The sequence below is a fragment of the Heterodontus francisci genome, unplaced genomic scaffold (assembly GCF_036365525.1).
Source record: "Heterodontus francisci isolate sHetFra1 unplaced genomic scaffold, sHetFra1.hap1 HAP1_SCAFFOLD_140, whole genome shotgun sequence".
Lineage (NCBI taxonomy): Eukaryota > Metazoa > Chordata > Chondrichthyes > Heterodontiformes > Heterodontidae > Heterodontus > Heterodontus francisci.
The window spans coordinates 3,044,089-3,067,876 of NW_027141745.1; the positions used below are offsets into that span (position 1 = coordinate 3,044,089).

Here is a 23,788-nt window from a genome sequence, read left to right on the forward strand (position 1 = left end):
GAAATTGATTGATCATAAAAAGCTCGGTGGGAATGTAAGTTGTGAGGGGGATACAAAGGACCGGATTTTATTTGGTTCACTCCCCCCAGGATTCCGGCCCTGCTCCAATTCTGGTCTTTTGAGCATCGCTGATTTTTATCGCTCCACCGCTGGCAGCTGTGACATCAGCTGTCCAGGCCCGAAGCCTGAGATTTCCCTCCCTGAACTCTCCGCCTCTCGACCTCTCTTCCCTCCTTTAAAACACTCATGGAAGCCTACTTCTGAGACCAAGCTTTTGGCCATCTGCTCTAATACGGTCTTGTGTGGCTTGGGGTCCAAATTTGCTTTCCGACACTCCTGTGAAGTGCCATGGGACACTGTATTACGTTAAAGGTGCTCTATAAATTTACACACAAGTTGTTGTTGTTTTTGGTCTGGAATGTATTGCCTGAGAGGATGGTGGAAGGAGACTCAATCGTAAGGTTGAAAAGGGAATTTTGATAAATAGTTGAAAGGAAATGAAAGAGCTGCCACAGGCAGGATGGGCCGCCCTGGTTGTAGATGTCGTCGTCATCCTTCCTTCTATGTGAGATGATGGACTTGCAGCAAATCCAGTGGTGATGGGATAGTTTCCCATGGTGCACTTTGTCCGATAGCTGAAGAGGTCAATCTGTGAGAGGCAGGTTCGTCCACAAGTGACACATATGAGGTGGGATTATCAGGTGTTGCTGTTTTCCATGTTGGCACCTGCTGCCGAACTGCTGTAGTCACTGATCGCCATGGTGACACACACACCAGTCCAGGGGTAATATCACCATTTCCCTCTGTTGTTGGCCAGTGTCTCCCATGTGTGAAAATCGATGTTTCGGGCCTTCATGTCCTGCTTGCAGGCATCCTTGAAGTGGGGCTTTGGGCATCCAACTGGTCTTCTGTCTCCGGGTACCTCCGCATACAGAATACCCTTGGGAATGTGTCATCTTCCATCCTGCGAACGTGCCTGAGCCAGCAAAGTCACCTCTGCTTGACGAGTGTGAGCATACTCGGGAGATTTGCTTTTGAAAGCATTGTTACATTTGTGATTTTGTCCAGTGTTTATTTGCGCAGTGTCTTACTGTCTTTTGCACAACTGCCTTGGCTAATTTCAAGTCATATAATGTTCTGGCTGCTGGTTTCATGTTGTGCATCAGGTCGGTTCTGCTTTTTGCTTCAATAACAGATGTCATCTCTGCTGAGTAGGTGGGGAAGAGACAGTTGCCCACCTCCTTCTGGAATGTGTCTTTGCAAAGCAGGTGTGGAAAGAGATGCAGTGGTTTTTGTCGAGGTTCATCCCAAGCAGCTCTGTTACACAGGAGTCTGTGCTCTACGGGCTGTTCCCAGGGACGCACACCGAGACAAACATCAACTGCTGCTGGAGGACCATCAATTTGGTGATAGACACTCTTTGGTCTTCCCTAAACTTGCTGGTCTTCCAGCGCAAAGAGTTGTCCACGACCGAGTGTTGCAGACTGGCACATTCCAAGGTCCAGGACTATGTGCTGAGGGACACACAAAAGCTTGGGGTAGCCGCTGCAAAGGCTCAATGGGGTAAGACCACTGTGTAAGGTCCCCCCGCTATAGTGAACTAAGGAACTGGACCCATGGGAAACCCATCGGGCTGTATACACCAAATATGGTTTTGCTGTAAAATGTACATGGCAGGTAAAATGGAATGGAAGGGTTGTGAGGCAACTCACTCCTCTATTGAAGAAAACTGATTTCTTTCACACTTTTTGGAATATCATAGAGTCATGGAGAGATACAGCACTAAAACAGGCCCTTCAGCCCACTGAGTCTGTGCTGACCACCAGCCACCCATTTACAGTAATCCTACATTAATCCCATATTCCCTACCACATCCTCACCTTCCCTCAATTCTCCTACCACCTACCTACATTCGGGGCAACTTACAATGGCCAATTTGCCTATCAACCGGCAAGTCTTTGGCTGTGGGAGGAAACCAGAGCACCCAGCGGAAACCCACGCAGTCACAGGGAGAACTTGCAAACTCCACACAGGCAGTACCCAGAACTGAACCCGGCCGCTGGAGCTGTGAGGTTGCGGTGTTTCTTTCCAGATTTTTATGAATAAAGTATATTTTGGAAAAACAAAATTCTTAATGAAGGAGCCGCAGTCGATGGGTGCACCTCCTTCACTATCTTTCACCGCCACCCGAACGGTGTTACGCACCCCCTGGCCTGGAGCTCTGGTGTTGGTTGCAGCCATTTTTACTTGACGCTTTCCTGGGACAAGTACTAAATCCTCAACTGACAGGGAAAGCACCACCACGGTAGATCTCCAATCCCAAAGGGCGGAATGCCCTAAATACGGCGCTGAAACCACCTCCCACCCCCCCAAAAAAACACAAAAACAGCACCTGTATTATCAAACCCCACTGATCACGGTCTCTCCCCTGCCAGCTAAGTCCAATCATTGAGGTGGAGAAGTGCATACTTGGAGCTGCGAAGAAACGAGCACGAGTGTTTATAGTAAAAAATATTTGGGAGCAGAAACGCTGTCCAGCAACAGCTAGTAAATTCTATTTTTGATTCATATAATCAGGGGTGAGCGCAAAAGCAGACCCCCAACTCTCCAAATTCTGCAGTTGAGTATCCCACATTTGAAGACATCGCAGGCATCAGCAAACCCACAGTACAATAGGTTAGCCTCATCCTGGGAGAACTTTTTTTTTAATTTCCAAAATATACTTTATTCATAAAAATCTGTAACAATTACATTCCAAAACAGTTTAAAACAACATCAAGTCAAAAAATACAAACAGTGCAAAGGTGATCAGTTTCCTTCAATACAATCATGAGTTGCCTCACAACCCTTCCATTTCATTGTCATTTTACATTTACAGCACACAGAATTTTCCCGATACAGTTCGAAAGATTTCCCATGGATCCAGCCCCTCAGTTCAGCTTGGTGGGGGGACGTTACACTGTGGCCTTTCCCCATTGAGCCTTTGCTGCGGCTGCCCAAAGCTTAAGTGCGCACCTCAGCACGTCGTCCTTGACCTTGGAACGTGCCAGTTTGCAACATTCCGTCACTGACAACTCTTTTCACTGGAAAACCAGCGTGCTTCAGGCAGACCAAAGGATGTCTTTCGCTGAATTGATAGTCCTCCAGCAACAGTTGATCTTTGTCTCGGTGTGCGTCCCTGGGAACAGGCCAAAGAGCACAGACTCCTGTGTTACCAAGCTGCTTGGAATAAACCATGACAAAAAAACCACTGCATTGCATGGAACTTTTTTTTTATTTCCAAAATATACTTTATTCATAAAAATCTGTAAAAATTACATTGCCAAACAGCTTCAAACAGCACCAAAAGATACAAACATTGCAAGGGAGATCAGTTTCCTTCAATACTGTCATGAGTTTCTTCACAACCCTTCCCTTTCACTATTGTCATGCCAATTACCGTTTCACATTTACAGCAAATGAAAATATCAACGAGACAGTTTGAGGGGTTTCCCATGGATCCAGCCCCTCAGTTCAGCTTGGTGGGGGTCCTTACACTGTGGTCTTTTCCCATTGCGCCTTTGCTGCGGCTGCCCCAAGCTTTAGTGCGTCCCTCAGCACGTAGTCCTGGACCTTGTAATGTGCCCGTCTGCAACATTTGGTGGTGGACAACTCTTTGCGCTGGAAGACCAGCAAGTTTCGGGCAGACAAAAGGGCATCTTTCACCAAATTGATAGTCATCCAGCAGCAGTTGATGTTTGTCTCGGTGTGCGTCCCTGGGAACAGCCCGTAGAGCACAGACTCCTGTGTTACAGAGCTGCTTGGGATGAACCTCGACAAAAACCACTGCATCTCTTTCCACACCTGCTTTGCGAAGACACATTCCAGGAGGAGGTGGGCGACCGTCTCTTCCCCACCACAGCCAATGCGGGGGCATTGTGCGGAGGGGTCGAGACTTCGGGTGTGCATGAAGGATCTGACGGGGAGGGCCCTTCTCACCACCAGACAAGCTACGTCTTGGTGCTTGTTTGAAAGTTCTGGTGATGAGGCATTCTGCCAAATGACTTTGACGGTCTGCTCGGGGAACCATCTGACAGGATCCACCATCTCCTTTTCCCGTAGGGCCTTGAGGACATTCCGTGCAGACCATTGCCTGATGGACAGGTGGTCAAAGGTGTTTTCCCGCAGAAACTGCTCCATGAAGGATAGGTGGGACGGCACGGCCCAACTGCATGGAGCGTTCGGCGGCAATGTAGCCAAGCCCATCCTTCACAACACCGGGGACAGATAGAACCTCAGCACGTCGTGACACTTGGAGTTTGCGTACTGGAGATCTACACACAGCTTGATGCAGCCACACACGAAGGTGGTCATCAGGATGAGGGCCACGTTGAGTACATTTTTCCCACCCTTGTCCAGAGATTTGAACATCGTGTCCCTCCGGACCCAGTCCATTTTAGATCTCCAGATGAAGCGGAAAATGGCTCGGGTGACTGCCACGGCGCAGCAGTGGGGGTATGGGCCAGCCCTGCGCCACGTAGAGCAACAACGTGAGCGCCTCGCACCTGGTGACCAGGTTCTTACCCACAACGGAGAGAGATCGCTGCCCCCACATGCCCAACCTTTGTCGTACCTTGGCTACTCGCTCCTCCCAGGTTTTGGTGCATGCCCCGACCCTTCCGAACCATATCCCCAGCACCTTCAGGAAATCTGACCTGACGGTGAAGCGGACAAAGGATCGGTCAGCCCAGTTGCCAAAGAACATGGCCTCGCTCTTGCCGTGGTTAACTTTGGCTCCCGAGGCCAGTTCGAACTGGTCGCAGATGCTCATCAGTCTGCGCACGGACAGCGGATCCGAGCAGAAGACTGCGACGTCATCCATGTACAGGTAGGTTTTAACCTGAGTGCCTCCGCTGCCTGGGATTGTCACCCCTCTTATGCTCGCATCCCTCCTAATAGACTCAGCAAAGGGTTCAATACAGCAAACAAACAAGACCGGGGAGAGACGACAGCCCTGTCTGACTCCAGATTTGATCGGGAAACTTTCTGATTCCCACCCGTTGATTGAGACTGCGCTACTGATGTTTGTGTAGAGCAGTTGGATCCAATTGCAGATTCCCTCCCCAAACCCCATTTTGGAAAGCACGTCCATCATGTATGTGTGCGATATCCTGTCAAAACCCTTCTCCTGGTCCAGGCTGATGAGGCAGGTGTCCACCCTCCTGTCCCATACGTAGGCGATCGTATCCCTGAGTAGCGCGAGACTATCAGAGATCTTCCTGCCGGGTACAGTACAGGTCTGATCAGGGTGAATCACCAACTCCAGAGCAGACTTGACTCGACTGGCTATGACTTTCGACAGAATCTTGTAGGTTTGCTGTAAAATGTCCATGTCAGGTAAAATGGAGTGGAAGGGTTGTGAGGCAACTCACTGCTGTATTGAAGAAAACTGATTTCCTTTGCATTTTTTGGAATGTCAACTTGGTGCTGTTTTGAACTGTTGTATAATGCATTTTTTACAGATTTATATGAATAAAGCATATTTTTAGGAATAAAAACCTGGGGATTCAGACGCATAGTTCTTTGAAGGTGGCAGGACACATTGAGAAACTAGTTAGCAAATCATATGGGATCTTGGGCTTCATACATAGAGGTATTGAGGACAAAAGTAGGGAAGTTATGCTGAATCTGTATAAATTTCTAGTTGGGCCACAACCAGAGAATTGCATCCAGTTCTGGTCAACACACTTTTGGAGGGATTTGAGTGTCCTTGAGAGGGTGGAGGAGATTTAACAGAATGGTTCCAGACATGAGGGATTTTAGCTGTTAGGTTAGTTTGGAGAAGCTGGGGTTGTTCTCCTTGCAGCAAAGGAGATTGAGGGGAGATTTGATAGACATGTACAAGATTATAATAAATATGACAGATTTAGATAACTTACAGGGCTATGGGGATAGAGCGGGGGAATGGGACTGAATGGATTGATTTACATGGGCTTGATGGGCAAAATGACTTCCTGTACTGTAGTGACTCCATGACTCAATGACTCTCTCTCCTTCTCTCTCTCTGTCTATCGCTTTACCTCTCTCTGCCTCTCTCTATCTGTCTTTAGCTGGTCCTCTAACTTTCTATCGCACTCTCTCTCTCTCTTTTTTCACTCTCTCTCTCTCTCCATTACACACATATTTGTCAATCACATGTCAAAGAAGGAAACATAATGAAGGAATGGCTGCGCCCTTGAAAATGTTTCCAGCAGAATAGTTAAATGTTTAAAGTTTCTGTCGGGAGTTTGACCTGAGATGGTGAGACACAAGGATGTGAAGTTATTAAAGTCTTCACCAAATGTAACAGGGAATAATTTTCTTCACTGGTAAACCCAAAGGAACACATATGGCACAAGAATGAGAAAAGTCAGAGGATTGAGAAACATCCAATGGTTCTTCATATATACAAGTCAGCAGACCCACAGAAATACAGTAGGTTGAGACTTCAGATCCAGTGATCGACTGGACAAATATCGAGGCAGTGCTTTTTCTTTATAAATCCAACATATGTCCACTCGGCTATTGCACCTCGTCTCGATGTATCTGATAATACTGATAATATTTGTATTCCACAGTTGCTTTGAAATCACAGGCAATATAAATGGATTGGGAATGTCAATGGACAGGAACCATTAATGGATTTGGAAAGTCAATGGACTGGAAAATATCAGTGGATTGGGAAATTCTATAGACTGAGTTATGTCAATGGATTGGGACAGTTCAGTACATTGTGAAACATCAATGTATTAGGAAACAGGAATTAAAGGGACAGATGGAGTTCAACCTGGAAAAGTGTGAAGTGATTCATTTTGGAAGGTCGAATTTGAATGCAGAATACAGGCTTAAAGACAGGATTCTTGGTAGTGTGGAGGAACAGAGGGATCTTGAGGTCCATGTCCATAGATCGCTCAAAGTTGCCACCCAAGTTGATCGGGCTGTTGAGAAGGCTGATGGTGCGTTGGCTTTCAGTAACGGGGGATTGAGTTTAAGAGCTGCGAGGTTATGCTGCAGCTCTGTAAAGCCCTGGTTAGACCACACTTGGAATATTGTGTTCAGTTCTGGTCGCCTCATTATAGGAAGGATGTGGAAGCTTTAGAGAGGGTGCAGAGGAGATTTACCAGGATGCTGCCTGGACTGGAGGGTATGTTTCACGAAGAAAGGTTGAGGGTGCTAGGGCTTTTCTCATTGGAACGAAGAAGGATGAGAGGTGACTTGATAGAGGGGTACAAGATTATGAGAGGCATAGATAGAGTGCATAGCCAGAGGCTTTTTTCCCAGGGCGGAAAGGGCGATCACCAGGGGGCATAATTTTAAGGTGATGGAGGAAGGTTTCGGGGAGATGTCAGAGGTAGGTTCTTTACACAGAGAGTGGTGGGTGCGTGGAATGCACTGCCAGCGGTGGTAGTAGAAGCAGATACATTAGGGACATTTCAGCGACTCTTGGATAGGTACATGGATGATAGTAGCATGAAGGGTATGTAGGTAGTTTGATCTTAGAGTAGGTTAAAGGTTCGGCACAACATCGTGGGCCGACGGGCCTGTACTGTGCTGTACTGTTCTATGTTATATGTTCTAGATGAAAGGATTACAGACATCAATGGATTAGAATGTGGAGAGACAGGAGAAAATGATGCCATTTTAAGTTGGGGGCCGGGGGTTAGTAGAAACAGACCACGGCTATTTTACTCTCTATCTCACTCCTTTCTTCTATCTGGCTCATTATCACATCCTCTCTCTCTCAGAGCGGTGGGAATCACTGGAACCCACACTTGCCGCTCAGGTAGTTTGTTCCAGGAAAATACAAGGTTCACATCAGATTGACAGGAAAGATAAATGTGATTCATAGCCAATCATATTCCTTTTGGTGATGTGTGCTCAGCCTTGTTATATCAGCAAAGGCAGCAGGAAATGCAAATCCTGAAGTGTTTTGATAGAGTCAAGAAGGAGAAAGTGTTGCCAGTGACAGAAGGGTCAGTAACCAGAGGAAACACATTTAAAGTAATTGACAAAAGAATTAGCGTTGTGATATGGAGATTGTTTTTTCAGCAGTGTGTTGCTCTGGTCTCGAATGCAATCCTGAAAGGTCAGTGGAAGCAGATTCAATGGTAACTCTAAATGGAATTGGATATATACCTGACATGGAAAATTTAACAGGGCAATGGGGGAAAGGACAGGAGTGTGGGATGTGGGATTAATAGAATAGCTCTGTTAAATATCAAGCAAATGCACAGTAATAAGGTTCAGTGCTTGGACCTCAGATATGTTCACTCTATCAATGGCAGAGAAGGCTCAAGGGACCATGTGGCTGCTTCTCATGTTCTTCCCTGTGTCCAGGATGAAGTGCAACATCACACTGATTTCCAGATGGATGAAACAATCTGGGGGAAGCAAATGCAATGGGCATCCTTCAGGAAAACATCACATTTAAAGTGAGAAACTAATCATAAGGAACAGACAATGATTGAACCCGCGATCTTCAGTTTACGAGACTGACACTTTAACACTTGGCCACCATACCTTTTGTAAACAGGTAGTTGAGGCTCCAGAGCAGGATTTGTGATTCTTTTTCAATTTGGTTGAAACAGCATCGAGAAACATGCACAGAAATAAAGAGGGATTGTGGAATGGGTAACAGATCAGCCTCATTTACATCATCAGCATCATGAAATCTTCATTCAGACGTTCCATTCCCATCCTCAGCTTTTCTCACATCTGTACAATAATATAAGAGTGGACACTGGGTTGTTACTGGGCAGATTATATAAATAGACTATGTGCATCATCACAGGAAGTGATGTAATATAATCTGTACGGCACCTCATGGAGAGTTGTAGATGAAACCTTGAATGCAAGATGTGTAGAGTAAACTCAGGATATTTTAACCATCTGATTCTTATAAATTGTGTACGAAGCCTTGACAGTTATCAGAATATTATATGGGGGCCACAGTAAACCAAAGCGAAGATGGAGAAATTTGTGCCTGTACCTTTGAAAAGGTCACTGGACTGAACCAATCCGAGGAGTGGCCGAGATGGTTCCAGAGGTTTGCAAGGTATCGTACTGCATCGGGTCTCGTGCAGAAGCCAGACATGGAGCAGGTCAGTACACTATTGTCTACAATGGAGGGAGTGCGTAGGCTACGTGTGAAGAAATTATTAAGGCACTCAAGACCTATTTTAAGTGAGGAAAAAATGTCATCGTGGAGCCAAAGTTAAAACGCTGCGTTTGCTGACAACGTAACCACCAGGTGACGCTGTACTAGCACATGCGCAAATGCAGCCTCTTCCACTGAAACGTCACTGTCTGTGACATTCAGGCAGCTGCCAGGATTAAAGATGGAACTACTCAATTTATCACAGAAAACAACTTCGACCCAAAAATCCCCTCAAAGGTTGCCATCACCGCCTCCGTCCCACCCCCAACAGTCCCCCGCTCCCTCTTGTGCATTCTCCAGTTATATAGTACCAAGTCATCTTAATTCACCTAAAGTGAATTACTTTCGGAGCAGTGACTGTCATTTCATAAGCAAATATGGCACATATCTACACAATGGACATGTTTTGGTTGATACTCGGAGAACGTTGCGCTGTTTGAAGTCTCATCAGAAGGACAGCACCTCTGACAGTGCTGCACACCCTCTGTAATTCAGTGAGGTTTCATAGAGTCAGAGAGTTATACAGCACAGAAACAGGCCCTTCGGCCATCATGTCTGTGCCGGCCATCAAGTACCTATCAATTCTAATTCCATTTTCCAGCACGTGGCCGTAACCTTGTATTCTGTGGCGTTTTGAGTGCTCATCTAGATACTTCTTAAATGTTGAGAGGGTTCCTGCCTCTACCACTCCTTCAGGCAGTGTGTTCCAGATTCCAACCACCCTCGAGGTGAAACATTTTTTCCTCAAATCCCCTCGAGACAGTGCCATCCCATTCTGTGGACGATCAATCCCCGCTTCCCCCCATCCCACTCTCTGACAGCTCACTCCCCGCTTCCCCCACCAGCAGCCCCATCCTGCTCTCTGGCCGCTCACGCTCCAGGCCATGGGCCGTGCCGCTTCCCTCCTCTCAGCCACTCGCTCCAACATTGCCCCATCAGCCCTCGACGCCCGCATTGCTTTATCGGGTGGTGCGGTGAAGAATGATTGAATGTTGGAGCAAGAGGCCGAGAGGAGGGAAGTGGCATGGCCTGGAGCCAGTGTCTGGAGGGACGTGGGGGAAGTGGGGCGTGAGTGGACGGAGAGAGGGCAGTGCGTGGGTGGGGGTGAGTAGCAAGCGGCTGGAGGGTGGGGGAGCGGGGTAGCGAGGAGCGGGCAGCGAGCGGCCTGGAGTGAGTGCCCGGGGGGGGGGAACGAGAGTTTTCCCGCGCATGCGCCACTTTGTCCTGGAAGACGTAGGCTGAGCATGCGCAGCATCTCAGAGCGCAGGAGACTGTTCGTGCATGTGCGAGTTTGGAGCGCTCTGATGACGTCGGCTGGCCGTTGCATTGTCAGGAATCACTTTGAATTTAATAAGCGTACCGAGCAGAAAGGGGAGAGTATTCATTCATTTATCAATGACTTGTACAAACTCACGGAGGTTTGTGAATATCGCAAATTAAGGGAAGAGCTGAATGGAGACAGGATTGTGTTCGGGGTATTAGACAACACCCTTTCAGATCATCTACAGTCCAGGGCTGATCTCACATTAACGAAAGATTTTCAATTGAGCAGACAAGCAGAGGTTAGAAAGTTTAACCAATCCGTTGTCCGAGGGGACAGGGAGAGTCTGATCTGGAGAGTAGCAGACTCAATTGAATTTGTTTAGAAAGCAAAAGGAAAAATTAGCGGTAAAAGACAAGAAAGACGGGAAGAGCATCTAGTGGTAGCTGCAACCAATTGCAGTAGGTGTAGCCGAGAGAAACACAAGTGGGAAAACTGCCTCGCCAAAGAAGCTGAGTGCTTTTCCTGCAGAAAGATGGGACACTCTGTGGCAGTAAAATACCAGCGCTGAATATAATTAAAGGGAAATCCCGAGAGAGCAAAAACATTAATGAAGTACAGGATATCCAAAGTGTGGAAATACATTTTTTAGGTGAAATCCAGGAAATAAAGTGAGAGTTGCTGGACGACAGAAATTCTGAAATATTTTAAGATAGAGGTAGATAGATTCTTGATAAACAAGGGGGTGAAAGGTTATCGGGGGCAGGTGGGAATGTGGAGTTGAGGTTGCAATCAGATCAGCCATGATCTTATTGAACGGTGGAGCAGACTCGAGGGGCTGAGTGGTCTACTCCTGCTCCTAATTGGTATGTTTGTATGTAAGAAAACATGTTCTAGATACAATGAGAACTATCATTTGTTTGGAAATGGATTTGAACCCCCTTTTATCAAAAGGTTATTGAGCTTTAATTTTTCTACAATTAACAGACAAATCCTTGTGGAGTTGAGATTGACAGAAACAATGGGCTGGATTCTATAGAGCCCTCGACGTCGAGATCTGTGGTGGGGGTGGGGTGGGAGCTGCCTGAAGATGGCCCCGGATGAGGCCCGCCACGGACCTCAACGCCGGCAGGGCCTGGCTCGATATTGCCGGCGACGGCGAGGCCTTGTGGGGGACCCCCACCGCTCGGCAACGGGACCACAAACCTGCATTAATTATAATCTCATCACTTCCTGATATCCCGCTGCGATCTTCAGCCCAGTGGCCGGCACTGCTGTGCCTTCAGAGCCCCGTCCGGGGAAATGAGGTGCAACACTGGTGGGGAGGGGGGAGAAGGTAAGTTTCTCAGTGTGAGGGTGGGGGGACGGAGTCAAAGTAACGTCATGGGTGTAGGGGATGGTGGGAAGGGTTATAGTTTACAGTTTGTGCAGTTGGGGTCAGATGGTAAAGGTAGGTTTTGGGAGGGAAAGGGCAAATAATTAATTTAACTGTTATTGGGGGTTGGGAGAGAGGCAAAAGCAATGTATTTATTTCATTTCATTTCATCTTCCTTTAAATATTTTCCAGTAGGACTAACAGCCCTTTAAAAATGGCTGAAACTCCAGTACAGTACTAAGGCAGTGCTGCAGTATCAGAAATGCTGTTTTTCAGGTGAGACAGAAAACTGAGGATCCCTCTGCCCTCACAGGTGGATGTTAAAGGTACCATGGCACTATTTCAGAGAATAGAAGGGGAATTATTTCTGGGATGCTGGTCATTGTTTAACCCTGACTCAACATCACTTAAAAACAGATTATCTCGTTTTTATCACATTGTTGTTTCCGGGAGCTTGCTGTGCGCACATTGGCCACCATGTTTCCTGCATGACGACAGTGACTACACTTGGAAAGTCCTTTATTGGCTGTAAAAGGCTTTGCAACGTCCTGTGGTCGTGAAATGCAAGTCTTGCTTTTTCCATTGTTATCAGTGTCATTGTGATCAAAAGATCGGATTCGTGAACACAAAGTTTAAATCAATTTCGATTAAAATAATGTAAAAGCATCTATATTCTTGCACTGTACTTAATAATCTCCATCTTCCTATCCTTACAGAGTGCAATGTCGTCGACCCTGAAATTGATTCCAGAATCTCACAGAATCTTAGACTCACAGAAAGTTTAAGGCACAGAAAGAGGCCTCTTGGCCCATCGTGTCTGTTCCACAGACAATTTCAGCCCAGTTCTGATGAAGGTCACAGACCAGAAACGTTAACTCTGTTTCTCTCTCCACAGATGCTGCCAGACCTGCTGAGTATGTCCAGGATATTCTGTTTTTATTTCAGATTTCCAGCATCTGCAGTATTTTGCTTCTGTGTTAATTTGAAAGTTAAAACTGATCCAACTGTCTCCAATTCACACCGGGGTCCCCCATGAAATGATTCTGTATAATATTGATATAATGAATACAGATTCCGACACAGAGCTTCCTGTGGGGAATTGGGGATCCGAAAACTAGCAGACTGCAGGAATTTCCACTGGGAGCACAAATGCACAAAATCTACCTTTTTATATATCGATTCATTTTGAATATCCTTCTGGAAAATTATTTTGCAACAATTTAAACATCAACCCACAGCTCCATGACTGGGTCAATTATGAGGTCATCCTCTGACAGGTCATGTGACAGCTGGAGCCACAAGACATCAGAACCAGATTTGTGACTGGATTAAAATCCGGAATCCTGTCATAAAGCCTTTTCAAATAAAGCTGTTGCTGTTTGAAAACACAGCAGTTAAAATTTCTGCCTGACCATGAGGGGAACTAGGGAGAAATTTGCAAAACTCAATCCTTCAACAAAATAGTGAAAAAAACATTAATATAGAAATCATGTGAGGATTTATATGCAGTAGAGAAACAAGCAGAATACAGAAAGTACAGAGCAGAGCTGAAAAAGGAAATGAGATCAGCAAGAGAATGTATGAGAAAAGATTAGCGAGTCACATAACTGGCAACACTGAATTCACTTCCCAGCATATGGACAGTCAATGAAAAGTTGGGTCAATTAGGAGATCCTGTGGAGGCAGCGGGTGTGGCTGAGATACTAATTAAGTATCACAAAATAAGCGGACGCTGCAAATGTCACAGTAATGGAGGAGGAAGTGAAGAAATTGGGCTGGATGAAAATAGATAAAGAGGAGACAATTACAAGGTTGGCAGTGCTCTCAGTAGAAAAGTCACCCAGTTTGAATGGGCTGCATCCTGGGTTGCTGAGGGAAGTAAGGGTGAAAATATCAGAGACTCGAACCACAATCTTTCAATCCATTGTAGTAACTAACAAGGTCAAGAAAGCCATTTTATAATTAACACATGACCAAAGGAGCCATTTTGTGTTCAGTACGAATTTGCCGTGTCGAGGACACTATTTGTGCTTAAACATTAGCACAACACGGGAAGAAACGGTTACCGATTATAAGCTCTCACTCAATTGGTGCAGAGTATGAGCGCCAGGGGTTACTTCTGACAGTTGAAGAGATCATCGCATCTCATTGGATAGCTACCACCCACTCCAAGCTGGGTAGCCCCCAATCGGTTAGGTGCTGTCCTGCCACAACCTGCTTGCTTGGAGCTTAGAGAGTCATCTCTCAACAGGCGGATCAATAATCAATGCACCAAGAAAAACAAGCTCAACAAAGAAGACACCAGTCCTTCGCATCACAAGCTGGAATGTGAGGACCATGTGTCCTGGCCTTACTGACACCATTCTGCAGGTTGATGACATACACAAGACAGCTTTGATGGACAAAGAACTCACAAGGCTCAATGTGGACATTTCTGTGCTGCAAGAAACTAGACTCGTTCAAAGTGGATCCCTCAAAGAGAAACACAACACCTTCTTCTGGCAGGGGAAAGCCCAAGAGGCAACTCGTGAGCATGGAGTGGTTTTCACAGTAAAAAACACGCTACTTGCGATGAGTGAACCACCCACAGTAGGCTCAGAGAGATTTCTTACTCTTCACGTGTCAACAAGCGTGGGCCCAGTTAATCTCATGTGCATCTATGTCCCGACAGTCACCTCCACCCCAGATGTCAAGGATCAATTCTATGTGACACTTGACACTGCCATCAGTAGAATTCCCAGCACTGAGGGACTGTACATTCTAGGAGACTTCAACGGAAGCTTGGGTACTGACTACAGCTTGGCCAACGAGCATAGGGCACCAGGGGATTGGCAAGATGAATGAAAATGGACAGAGTTTGCTGGAGCTCTGCTGTCACCATGGACTCCGTGTGATGAACAGCTACTTCCAGGTCAAGCTGTGCCACAGGGTGTCCTGGAGCCATCCCAGATCACGCCACTGGCACCAGCTAGACCTATCATCACCAGACATACCACCCTCAGCAGTGTCCTCATCACTCGCAGCTATCACAGTGCTGACTGTGACACTGACCACTCCTTGGTGTGAAACAAGGTGAAGTTTCAGCCAAGGAAGCTTCATCCATCCAAGAAGAACGTCGTCCTCAGATCAACACTTGATGAATCAATGATCCAGAAAGGACCCAGGGGTTGCTCAACATCCTCGATCAGGCTCTTTCAGACAACAATGCTCAAGGTCTCAGTGCGGTGTCAAAGTGGAATCATCTGTGAACAAGCAGATGGAAAGGTGAGTGGAGCATTTATTTAAACTCTACATAACGGAGAATATTGTCATTGAAGTGGCTCTCAGTGCCATTCCAGACTTCCTTGTCATGGAGGAGCTGGACGGCGACCCCATCATAGTAGAGCTCAACAAAGCCATTGACCATCTTGCCAGTGGTAAAGCCCCGGGAAATGATGGTATTCCACCTGGAATCATCAAAAGTGGAAAAGCGGTTCTGCCGCAGCATCTCCATGAACTTCTGTGTCTCTGTTGGAAGGAAAGATCTGCACCTCAAAACATGCATGATGCAAACATTGTCACCTTGGACAACAATAAGGGGGAATCACAGTGACTGCAGCAATTACCGAGGCATCTCCTTGCTAAGTATTGTGGGGAAGGTCTTTGCTCACATTGCTCTGACCAGATTGCAGACCCTGGCATCACACATCTATCCTGAGTCTCAGTGCAGCTTCAGAGCTGGTAGATCCACAGTCGACATGATTTGCTCACTTCGGCAGTTACAGGAGAAGTACTGTGAACAGTACAGACCACTCTACATTGTCTTTACATATGAACATACGAATTAGGAGCAGGAGTGGGTCACTCGTCCTTTCAAGCCTGCTTCACCATTCAATAAGCTCACAGCTGAACTGATTACTCCACATTTCCATCTCCCTTCGATAACCTTTCACCCCCTTGCAGATAAAGAATCTATCCATCTCTCCCTTAAAAATATTCAAAGACTCTGCTTCCACCGCCTTTTGAGGAAGAAAATTCCAAAGACTCACGACCCTCTGAGGGGGAAAATTGCTCCTCATCTCTGTCTTAAATGGGTGACCCCTTATTTTTAAACAGTGACCCCTAGCTCTAGATTCTCCCACAAGGGGAAACATCCTTTCCACATCCACCCTGTCAAAACCCCTCAGGATCTTGTATGTTTCAATCACGTCACCGCTTTCTCTTCTAAACTCTAGTGGATACAAACCTAGCCTGTCCAATCTTTCCTCGAAAGACAGCCCGCCCATTCCATGTATTAGTCCAGTAAACCTTCTCTGTGCTACCTCCAATGTATTTACATCCTTCCATAAATAAGGAGACCAGTACTGTACTCCGTACTGCAGATATGGTCTCACCAATGTCCTGTGTAGCTGAAGCATAACCTCCCTACTATTGTATTCAATTCCCCTGGCGATAAATGATAACATTCTATTAGTTTTCCAAATTACGTGCTGTACCTGCAGACTAACCTTTTGCGATTCGTGCACTGGGACACCCAGATCCCTCTGCATCTCAGATCTCTGCAATCTCTCACCATTTAGATAATATGCTTTTTTATTCTTCCTGCTAAAGTGGACAATTTCCCACCTTCCCACATTATGCTCCATTTGCCTGGTCTTTGCCCATTCACTTCACCTATCTATATCCCTTTGTAGCCCCTTATGTCCTCTTCACAACCTACTTTCCTACCTATCTTTGTCATCAGCAAATTTAGTAACCATACTTTTGGTCCCTTCATCAAAGTCATTTTGAGAATTGTAGAAGGTTGAGGCCCCAGCACAGATCCCTGTGGACCACTCGTTACTTCTTGCCAACCAGAAAATGACCCATTTATGCTGACTCTCTGTTTCCTGTTCGCTAGCCAATCTTCTATCCATGCCAATATGTTACCCCTGACACCATGAGCTTTTATTTTCTGCAATAACCTTTGATATCTCACCTTATCCTTCTGGAAATCGAAGTACAATACATCCACCGGTTCCCCTTTATCCACAGCACATGTAACTCCCTCAAAGATCTCCAATAAATTGGTTAAACATGATTTCCCTTTCACAAAACCATGTTGACTCTGCCTGGTTACCTTAATTTTTTTCTAAATGCCCTGCTGTAACATCTTCAGTAATCGCTCCTAACATTTTCCCGAAGACAGTTGTTAAGCTAACTGGCCTGTCGTTTCCTGCTTTCTGTCTCCCTCCCTTTTTGAATAAATGAATTACATTCGCTACTTTCCAATCTAACAGAACGTTCCCGAATCCAGGAAATTTTGGAAAACTAAAACCAGCGCATCAACTATCTCACTAGCCACTTCAGGACCTGGCGACTTGTCAGCCCGCAGCTCCAACAATTTGTTTAGTAACGCTTCACTGGTGATTGTAATTTTCTTGAGTTCCTCCCTACCTTCCATTTCCTGACTTACAGCTAATACTGGGATGTTATTTGTATCCTCAATAGTGAAGACCAATCCAAAGTATCTGTTCAATTCATCTGCCATCTCTTAATTATCCATTATTAATTCCCCAGACACACTTTCCATAGGACCAACACTCACTTTGTTAACTCTTTTCTTTTTAAAATATCTATCCAAACTCTTACTAGCTGTCTTTATATTTCTTGCTAGCTTTCTCTGGTACTCTAATTTTACCTTCCTTATCAATCTTTTAGTCATTCTTTGCTGTTTTTTATATTCTGTCCAATCTTCTGACCTGTCTCCCATCTTTGCACAATTATAGGCTTTTTCTTTAAGTTTGATAGTATCTTTAACTGTTTTCATTAAACATGGATGGTGAGTCCCACCTTTGGAATTTTTCTTTCTCGTTGAAATGTATCTATTCTGTGTATTCTGAAATTTTCCTTAAATGTCTGACACTGCATCTCTATTGACCTATCCCTTCACCTAATTTGCCAGGTCACTTCAGCTCGCTCGGCTTTCATGCCCTTATAATTGCCCTTATTTAAGTTTAAAATACTAGTCTGGGACCCACTCTTCTCTCCCTCAAACTGAATGTAAAATTCAAACATATTATGATCGCTACTACCTAGGGGCACCATAACTATGAGGTCATTAATTAATCCTATCTCATTGCCCAATGCCAGGTCTAGTATAGCCTGCTCTCAGGTTGGCTCCAGAACTTATATTTCCAAGAAATTATCCCAAAAACCTTCTATGGACTCCTCATCGAGGCTACCTCTGCCCATCAGAATTTTCCATTCTATATGGAGATCAAAATCCCCCATAATTATTGCTGTACCTTTCTGACAAGCTGCCATTATTTCTTTTTTTATACCCCATCCTACAGTGTGGTTAATGTTAGGTGGCCTGTACAGCACTCCCACAAGTGACTTCTTGCCTGTATTATTTCTCATCGCAACTCAAACTGCTTCTACATCGTGATCTCCTGAACTTAGGTCATCCCTCTCTATTGCGCTAATACCATCATTAATTAACAGAGTTACCCCACCACCTTTTCCAAGCTTCCTGTCCTTCCTAAATGCCATGTAACCTCCAATATTCACATCCCAATCTGTGTCGCCCTGCAGCCATGTCTCTGTAATGACTATCAGATCGTACTTATTTATGCTATTTGTGCTCTCAGTTCATCTGTTTTGTTTCGAATGCTCCATGCATTCAGATACAGAGCATTTAGTTTTGTCCTTTTATTATTTTTGTAACCTCTAGCCTTATCTGTTGATTTACTCTTAGATTTGTCTGTTCTGTCCCTTCCTGTCACAGTCTGTTTATCATTTCCCATATTTATACCTTTCTCTCATGCCTTGCCTCTCCTCCTTGATTCACCATATCTTCCCAAATTTGATCCCTTGCCCCCACTATTCAGTTTAAAACTGTCTCTACTTCTCTCGTTATGTGGCTCGCCAGAGCACCGGCACCAGCACGGTTCAGGTGCAGACCGTCCCAACGGTACAGCCACCTCTTTCCCCAGTACTGGTGCCAATGCCCCATGAACCAGAACCCACTACTACCACACCAGTCTTTGAGCCATGCATTAATTTTTCTAATCTTATTTGTCCTCTGCCAATTTGCACATGGCTCAGGTAATAATCCAGAGATGATTACCTTTGAGGTTCTCCTACTTAATGTGGTGCCTAGTTCCTCATACTGACTATGCAGAACCTCTATCCTTGTCCTGCCTATGTCGTTGGTACCAACATGGATCACGACAACTGGATCCTCCCCCTCCCATTGTATGTTTCTCTCCAGCCCTGAGCAGATGTCCTGAATCCTGGCACCGGCAGGCAACACAGCCGTCTGGACTCTTGCTGTTTGCTGCAGAGAACAGAGTCAATCCACCTTACCATACTGTCCCCTACGACCACGACATTCCTTTTTTCTCACTCTTTGAGCCACAAACACTTTTTTTTTTATTTCCAAAATATACTTTATTCATAAAAATCTGTAAAAATTGCATTCCCAAACAGTTTAAAACAGCATCAAGTCAAAAAATACAAACAGTGCAAAGGTGATCAGCTACCTTCTGTACAATCACGAGTTGCCTCACAACCCTTCCATTTCATTGTCATGCCATATACATTTTTACATTTACATCACACAAAATTTCTCCGATACAGTTCGAGGGATTTCCCATGGATCCAGCCCCTCAGTTCAGCTTGGTGGGGGGACCTTACACTGTGGTCTTTCCCCATTGAGCCTTTGCTGCGGCTGCTCCAAGCTTTAGTGCGTCCCTCAGCACGTAGTCCTGGACCTTGGAATGTGCCAGTCTGCAACATTCGGTGGTGGACAACTCTTTGCGCCGAAAGACCAGCAAGTTTCGGGCACACCAAAGGGCGTCTTTCACCAAATTGATAGTCCTCCAGCAGCAGTTGATGTTTGTCTCGGATTGCGTCCCTGGGAACAGCCCGTAGAGCACAGACTCCTGTGTTACAGAGCTGCTTGGGATGAACCTTGACAAAAAACACTGCATCTCTTTCCACACCTGCTTTGCAAAGGCACATTCCAGGAGGAGGTGGGCGGCCGTCTCTTCCCCACCGCAGCCAACGCGGGGGCACTGTGCGGAGGGGGCGAGACTTCGGGTGTGCATGAAGTAACTGATGGAGAGGGCCCTTCTCACCACCAGCCAAGCTACGTCTTGGTGCTTGTTTGAAAGTTCTGGTGATGAGGCATTCCGCCAAATGACTTTGACGGTCTGCTCGGGGAACCATCCGACAGGATCCACCGTTTCCTTTTCCCGTAGGGCCTTGAGGACATTCCGTGCAGACCACTGCCTGATGGACCGGTGGTCAAAGGTGTTTTCCCGCAGAAACTGCTCCACGAAGGATAGGTGGTACGGCACCGCCCAACTGCATGGAGCTTTCCGCGGCAATGTGACCAGGCCCATCCTTCGCAACACCAGGGACAGATAGAACCTCAGCACATAGTGACACTTGGAGTTTGCGTACTGGGGATCTACACACAGCTTGATGCAGCCGCACACGAAGGTGGTCATCAGGATGAGGGCCACGTTGGGTGCATTTTTCCCGCCCTTGTCCAGAGATTTGAACATCGTGTCCCTCCGGATCCAGTCCATTTTAGATCCCCAGATGAAGCGGAAAATGGCTCGGGTGACTGCCACGGCGCAGGAGCGGGGTATGGGCCAGACCTGCGCCACGTAGAGCAACAACGTGAGCGCCTCGCACCTGATGACCAGGTTCTTACCCACAATGGAGAGAGATCGCTGCCCCCACATGCCCAACTTTTGTCGTACCTTGGCTACTCGCTCCTCCCATGTTTTGGTGCACGCCCCGGCCCTTCCGAACCATATCCCCAGCACCTTAAGGTAATCTGACCTGACGGTGAATGGGACAAAGGATCGGTCAGCCCAGTTGCCAAAGAACATGGCCTCGCTCTTGCCGTGGTTAACTTTGGCTCCCGAGGCCAGTTCGAGCTGATCGCAGATGCTCATCAGTCTGCGCACGGACAGCGGATCCGAGCAGAAGACTGCGACGTCATCCATGTACAGGTAGGTTTTAACCTGAGTGCCTCCACTGCCTGGGATTGTCACTCCTCTTATGGTCGCATCCTTCCTAAGAGACTCAGCAAAGGGTTCAATACAGCAAACAAACAAGACCAGGGACAGAGGACAGCCCTGTCTGACTCCAGATTTGATAGGGAAACTTTCAGAATCTCACCCGTTGATTGAGACTGCGCAAGTTATGTTTGTGTAGAGCAGTTGGATCCAATTGCAGATTCCCTCCCCAAACCCCATTTTGGAAAGCACGTCCATCATGGAGGTGTGCGATATCCTGTCAAAAGCCATCTCCTGGTCCAGGCTGATGAGGCAGGTGTCCACCCTCCTGTCCCGTACGTAGGCGATCGCATCCCTGAGTAGCGCGAGACTATCAGAGATCTTCCTGCCGGGTACAGTACAGGTCTGGTCGGGGTGAATCACCAACTCCAGAGCAGTCTTGACTCGACTGGCTATGACTTTGGACAGAATCTTGCAATCAACATTAAGCAGTGAGATGGGCCGCCAATTTTCGATTTCTGCCCTCTCCCCCTTCTGCTTGTAAATGAGGGTGATGATGCCTTTTCTCATGGATTCTGACATGCTGCCGGCCAGGAGCATACTCTCGTATACTTGCAGCAGGTCCGGGCCGACCCAATCCCACAGGGCCGAGTAAAACTCGACCGGTAAGCCGTCGCTCCCGGGAGTTTTACTCGTCTCGAAAGACTCGACGGCCTTTGTCAGCTCGTCCAGAGTTAGCGGCTTGTCCAGTCTCTCCCTCCTGCTGTCATCTAAGACCTCTGTGATAGATGACAGGAAGGACTGGGAGGCTCTGCTGTCTGTGGGCTTCGCGTCATACAGCCCAGCATAAAAGGATTTGCTGATCCTTAGTATGCCGGACTGCGAAGACGTTACCGAGCCATCTTCTTCCTTCAGGCTGCTGATCACAGAGCTCTCTCTGTGTACCTTTTGGAAGAAGTAACGCGAGCACGTCTCATCCTGCTCGATGGAGCGGACTCTGGACCGGACGATGATCTTGGAGGCCTCCAGAAACTAAACTTTTTTTTTTTATTTCCAAAATCTACTTTATTCATAAAAATCTGTAAAAATTACATTGCCAAACAGTTTCCAAACAGCGCCAAAAAATACAAACATTGCAAGGGAGATCACATTCCTTCAATACTGTCATGAGTTTCTTCCGAACCCTTCTGTTTCACAATTGTCATGTCAATTACAGTTTTACATTTACAGCAATTGAGAATATTAACGATACAGTTCGAGGGGTTTCCCATTGATCCAGCCCCTCAGTCCAGCTTGGTGGGGGAACCTTACACTGTGGTCTTTCCCCATTGAGCCTTTGCTGCGGCTGCCCCAAGCTTCAGTGCGTCCCTCAGCACGTAGTCCTGGACCTTGGAATGTGCCAGTCTGCAACATTCGGTGGTGGACAACTCTTTGCGCTTGAAGACCAGCAAGTTTCGGGCAGACCAAAGGGCTTATTAAGCTTACTACAAGTTTGTTTACTATTTTAAACATTTGGACTAAAATGGACCTTAATCACTTACCAGACACTCATCAAACATGCAGCTTTTTCCAAACCAATCAACTACCTGCTTGCCTGTGATGTCACAGTTTAACAGATCCTCACCAAACAGCTCCTTCCACTGCACCGGAGCAAGAACCAAATCCAGTCAACTTACCCCAGCGGCTCTCTGTTCCCCTGCTCTCACTCTCTATTGTGATGTCACTCCTTGAATGTTTTACCCCTGCTCCGCTCCTGCCGTGCTCCTCTTCCTCTCTCTCTGTCTCTGAGTCAGTGCTTTTGACACACTTGTGAACTCTCTGTTCCGTCGTGCTCTTCTGTCTCTGGTGAGATTTGAACCCACAACCTTTGAATGCTTTCTTTATCATTATTTAAAAGTTCAACACGCTACCCACTGCGCCACAGAGCCGCACATATTGTGATGAGTATCACCAAGGCCTTTGATCTTGTCAGCAGAGACGGACTCTTCAAACTGCGATGGAAACTCGGCTGCCCTCCTGAACTCTTGGGCATCATCTCTTCTTCCCACGAGAACATGCACAGTTCCATCAGTTACAATGGAGCTACATCAGACACTTTCAAGATCAGCAGTGGGGTAAAGCAGGGCTGCACGCTGGCGCCAACTCTCTTAGGAACAGAGGAACATAGGAGTAGGCCATTCAGCCCGTCGAGCCTGTTCTGCCATTCAATTCGATCATGGCTGATCATCTACCTCAACGCCCCTTTCCCGTGCTATCCCCATATCCATTGATGTCATGAGTATCAAGATTTCTAACAATTTCTGTCTTGAACATGCTCAATGTTTGAGTTGCCACAGCTCTCTGGGGTACAGAATTCCAATGATTCACCACCGTCTGAGTGTAGAAATTCAACCCTATCTCAGTTTTAAATGGCCTACTCCTTATTCTGAGACTTGGTCCCCTGATTTTAGACTCACCAACCAGGGCAAACATCATATCTACATCCACACTGTCACACCCTGTAAGAATTTTATCAGTTTCAATGAGATCACCTCTCATTCTTCGAAACTTTAAGGAATACAGGCCCAGTTTCAGTCCCACCATCCCAGGGATTAGTCTGGTGACCCTCTGTTTCACTCCCTCTATGGCAAGTATATCCTTCCTTAGATGAGGAGACCAAACTATACACAATACTCCAGCGTGGTTTCACCAAGGCTCTATACAATTGCAACAAGACATCTTTACTCCTGCACTCATGACCCCTCGTGTGAAGGCCAACATACCATTTGCCTTCCTAATTGATTGCTGCATCTGCACAAGAGCTTTTAGTGTCTCATGAACAAGGACACCCAGGTCCCTATGGACATCAACACTTCCCAAACTCTCACCATTTAAGAAATACTCTGTCTTTCTGTTTATTCCACCAAAGTGGAGAACTTCACTCTTACTCACATTTTATTCCATCTGCCATGTTCTTTCCCATTCACTTAACCTCTCCAGGT

The 23,788-nt window shown here is 46.4% G+C and overlaps 1 non-coding gene across 1 annotated transcript; it reads right to left on the minus strand.

The window, feature by feature from the left end:
* Positions 1-22,644: 22,644 nt before the first annotated feature.
* trnak-uuu (transfer RNA lysine (anticodon UUU)) lies at positions 22,645-22,735 on the minus strand. The gene is given in 2 exon segments: positions 22,645-22,680; positions 22,699-22,735. It is a non-coding gene; the product is annotated as a tRNA-Lys (tRNA).
* Positions 22,736-23,788: the final 1,053 nt, after the last annotated feature.